Source organism: Rhinoraja longicauda, chromosome 28 (assembly GCF_053455715.1).
Source record: "Rhinoraja longicauda isolate Sanriku21f chromosome 28, sRhiLon1.1, whole genome shotgun sequence".
NCBI lineage: Eukaryota > Metazoa > Chordata > Chondrichthyes > Rajiformes > Arhynchobatidae > Rhinoraja > Rhinoraja longicauda.
Window position 1 is genome coordinate 26627864 of NC_135980.1, and position 5013 is coordinate 26632876.

A 5013-nucleotide genomic window follows, 5' to 3' on the forward strand; every position below is an offset into this window, starting at 1 on the left:
ACAACATAAAGCCACATTATATTGTCCTCTCTCCCTTTGTGGGTAAAGGTTAGTTTAGTTTGCAGCACGGAAACAGGCCCTTCGGCCCACCAAGTTGGCTGCCGACCAGCTATCACCGCTCATTAACACTGCCCTGCACACACGGGGGGCCGTTTTACATTTTACACCAAGCCGATTAACCTACAAACCTGTACGTCGTTGGAATGTGGGAGGATATCTCGGGCGAGATCTCGGAGAAAATCCATGCACCGGCTAGGGTCTCCACTACCACTCACTCTCTAGAGGCCCCTGACCCACAGCTTGGCTTCATGAAGTGTTTGAATGTAACACAAGAGGCAGATGACGTTCAGAGTTAAATTGGAAGTCAGCTGCTTCCTGGTACAGGTTCACTTTGCGAACAGTGTTGAGGGTGAGTTGGCCTTGGGCAGACGGACGCCGGTGGTCACAGCCTCACTTGCCTCACCCTGCGATAGGAAGGGGGGGGGATTTAATTGTGAAAGAATCCAACTTTAATTGGGTGAACAAACCTTGGTCTTTAATCCAGTGGCTGACACTGGATTAAAGTCAACCAGTGGTCCATCTACACCTCACGCTGCCTGGGCAAGGCCAGCAGCATAACCAAGGACCAGTCTCACCCCGGTCACTCCCTCTTCTCCCCTCTCCCCTCAGGCAAGACGTACAGGCGTTTGAAAACGCACATCTCCAGGTTCAGTTTCTTTCCAGCTGTTATCAGCCAACTGAACTATCCTGTCACCAACTGGAGTTCGGTCCTGACCTCCCACCTACCACATTGGAGACCCTGGAACCAGCTTTAATTGGACTTTATCTTGCACTAAATGTTGTACCCATTATCTTTAATCTGTACAGGGTGGTCAGATTGATTGTAATCATGCATTGTCTTTTCTTTGACCGGATAGCACGCAACAGCAACAACAAAAAACAAAATTCACTGTACTTCGGTACACGTGACAATACTAAACTAAACTGAAACTAAAACTGACAGAAGTTGACGAAACTGACACTGGTTTGTCAGTATTCACTGCATAATCCTCAGGCGTTGCCACTGTCATTTCACTGCACATCGTGTATGTGTATGTGACAAATAAACTTGACTTGGCTCTGACTGAAATCAAAGCCCCACCTTGTTCTTGTGCCAGTAACTACACTATCCGTCACCACTAGCCTGGGACCTCCCTTCCATGGATCAGTGGATGTGTGGTTACCTTGTGTAGTCCCAACAGGTTCTGCCCAGACTCTGCAGCAGAAGCTCACAGATCAACACAACAGCCTTGCAGTCATGCAGCGCGCAAACAGGTCCTTCGGCCCAAGTTGCCCACGACGACCAACAAGCCCCATCTACACTCCTCCCACCTGCCTGCGTTTGGCCCATATCCTTCTAAACCACTATCCTAATCATGTACTTGTCTAAATGATTTGCAAACGTTCCAATAGTCCCTGCCTCAACTACCTCGTCCGGCAGCTCGTTCCAGAAGATCCACACTAACAAAACTGGAAAAAACATAAAAACTCCAACACGACCCTTTGAGAGAACTTTCTTGCTCTCTCTCTGTCCTACATGGGGCGACCCCATGTAAATTATGTACAGACAGCACCCGTAGTCAGGATCGAACCTGGGACTCCGGCGCTGTAAGGCAGCAACTCTACCGCTGCGCCACCGTGCCGTCCTGTACCCACTGGCCCTCTGAAGAGTCGGCGATGCGCGTAAGATTCCCGGTAGAGTAGACATGGGTGGATGCTGAGGAGAAACCTTCTTGAAGGTGGGGAGCTGAGAATCTAGAGACAAGAGTCTGAGAATAGAGGGCTGGCAACTGGGATAGAGAGGACGAGAAATGTTCTCAGGAGTTGAAATATATTCCAAGCGGAGACGGAGTGATCATATTTTACAGGTATTTAACACGTCTGGGGAATGTGGAGCTGGGGGGTGGGAAAGTGGATTTAAAGCTATCAGCTATAAGTCCACTTGTAAAGTAGGAACAGGACATGATATGGTTTCATCCTGTTCCTTTTCCGAATGTTCTGGTCTCCTTCCGTAAACAAACTCAAAAACCATCCCCAACACCCACAAGATTTGTATTTTGGACTCCAAACCCTGGCTATCCATTCGAATGGGAGATAGACACAAATTGCTGGAGTAACTCAGCGGGTCGGGCAGCATCTCTGGCAAAAAGGAATAGGTGACGTTTCGGGTCGAGACCCCACATCAGACTGAGAGTCAGGGAGGGGGGAAACTAGAGGCACACGGAAGGTACAGGACAAAGCAGAGCCGGCATCAAAGGCCCAGGAAGGATGGAGCCCACAATGGTCCATTGTTGGCTGGGGACCAGGTGATAACAAAGGGATGCAGACAGTGAAATTAGCAAGAGGACTAGGGTGGGGGAGGGGACCGGAGAGAGAGAGGGAATGAAAGGGTTACTTGAAGTTGGAGATATCAATATTCATACCGCTGAATGCTGCATGAATATTGATTTTGCTAACTTCAAGTAAGGTCACCTGATCCTTTTCTCCGGAGATGCTGCCTGACCCGCTGAGGGTTGGAGCTCAAAAACTAATCGTGCGGATGTCTTTTGAGTTTGTTCATGTTTCTGGGTGTCAGGGGATATGGGGAGAAGGCGGGAGAGTGGGGTTTTCGGGGGGTAAGATAGATCGGCCATTGTAGACTTAACTCTGCTCCTATAACTTACGACCTTAAATAAAAATGCCCACCCTACCTTCTACATTGCATTAACCCAGACCTTCACTGACATCTAGCCTAATGGAGGACCTTTGCTATCTTCTGTACAGGGTCAATCGCAGGAGGGACAAGATTAACTCCCACCCTCAACTAACAGCAATCCTCTTTCAGCAAAGGCAGTGGAGATCCACTAAAATATACATCTATACATTACACAAGAGAATGGTACTGAATCCGAGCCTTTTCGTCTCTTCTAATTGATGCCAGAGCTGGTGGCAAACATTGTACAAAGCTTTCTGTTTAATCACTGGGCTCACAATAATTTAGTAACAATATTGCCCAGTTATCTTCTAACTCAGGAAACTCTTTACTGCGTTTGAAGGACAGGAAAGTAAGGATTCGGAGGGAGGCAGAGAGAGAGAGAAAAAGAGAGAGAGAGGGAGAGAGAGAGAAAGAGGGAGAGAGAGAGAAAGAGAGAAGTAGGGGAGAGAGAGAAGGGGGGGGGGGAGAAGGGGGGGAGAGAGAGGAGGGGGGAGAGAGGGGAGGGGGAGAGAAGAGGGGGGAGAGAGGGGAGGGGGAGAGAAGAGGGGGAGGGAAGAGGGGGAGGGAAGAGGGGGAGGGAAGAGGGGGAGGGAAGAGGGGGAGGGAAGAGGGGGAGGGAAGAGGGGGAGGGAAGAGGGGGAGGGAAGAGGGGGAGGGAAGAGGGGGAGGGAAGAGGGGAGGGAAGAGGGGGAGGGAAGAGGGGGGGAAGGGGGAAGGGAAGGGGGAAGGGAAGGGGGAAGGGAAGGGGGGAAGGGAAGGGGGGAAGGGAAGGGAAGGGGGAAGGGAAGGGGGGAAGGGAAGGGGGGGAGGGAAGGGGGGGAGGGAAGGGGGGGAGGGAAGGGGGGGAGGGAAGGGGGGGAGGGAAGGGGGGGAGGGAAGGGGGGGAGGGAAGGGGGGAGGGAAGGGGGGAGGGAAGGGGGGAGGGAAGGGGGGAGGGAAGGGGGGAGGGAAGGGGGGAGGGAAGGGGGGAGGGAAGGGGGGAGGGAAGGGGGGAGGGAAGGGGGAGGGAAGGGGGAGGGAAGGGGGAGGGAAGGGGGGAGAGAAGGGGGGGAGAGAGAAGGGGGGGGAGAGAGAAGGGGGGGAGAGAGAAGGGGGGGAGAGAGAAGGGGGGGAGAGAGAGAAGGGGGGGAGAGAGAGAAGGGGGGAGAGAGAGAAGGGGGGAGAGAGGGGGGAGAGAGGGGGGAGAGAAGGGGAGAGAGAGACGGGGGGAGAGAGAGGGGGGGAGAGAGAGGGGGGGGAGAGAGAGGGGGGGAGAGAGAAGGGGGGAGAGAGAAGGGCGGAGAGAGAAGGGGGGAGAGAGAAGGGGGGAGAGAGAAGGGGGGAGAGAGAAGGGGGGGAGAGAGAAGGGGGGGAGAGAGAAGGGGGGGAGAGAGAAGGGGGGGAGAGAGAAGGGGGGGAGAGAGAAGGGGGGGAGAGAGAAGGGGGGGAGAGAGAAGGGGGGGAGAGAGAAGGGGAGAGAGAGAAGGGGGGGAGAGAGAGGGGGGGAGAGAGAAGGGGGGAGAGATAAGGGGGGGAGAGAGAAGGGGGGGAGAGAGAAGGGGGGGAGAGAGAAGGGGGGAGAGAGAAGGGGGGGAGAGAGAAGGGGGGGAGAGAGAAGGGGGGGAGAGAGAAGGGGGGGGAGAGAGAAGGGGGGAGAGAGAGGGGGAGGAGAGAGAAGGGGGGGAGAGAGAAGGGGGGGAGAGAGAGGGGGAGAGGAGAAGGGGGGAGAGGGAGAAGGGGGGGGAGGGGAGAAGGGGGAGAGAGAAGGGGGAAGAGAGAAGGGGGAAGAGAGAAGGGGGGAGGAGAAGGGGGGAGGAGAAGGGGGGAGGAGAAGGGGGGAGGAGAAGGGGGGGGAGAGAGAAGGGGGGAGAGAGAAGGGGGAGAGAGAAGGGGAGAGAGAGAAGGGGGGAGAGAGAAGGGGGGAGAGAGAGAAGGGGGGAGAGAGAGAAGGGGGGAGAGAGAGAAGGGGGGAGAGAGAGAAGGGGGGAGAGAGAAGGGGGGGAGAGAGAAGGGGGGAGAGAGAAGGGGGGAGAGAGAAGGGGGGAGAGAGAAGGGGGGAGAGAGAAGGGGGGAGAGAGAAGGGGGGAGAGAGAAGGGGGGAGAGAGAAGGGGGGAGAGAGAAGGGGGGAGAGAGAAGGGGGGAGAGAGAAGGGGGGAGAGAGAAGGGGGGAGAGAGAAGGGGGGAGAGAGAAGGGGGGAGAGAGAAGGGGGGAGAGAGAAGGGGGGAGAGAGAAGGGGGGGAGAGAGAAGGGGGGGAGAGAGAAGGGGGTGAGAGAGAAGGGGGGAGAGAGAAGGGGGGG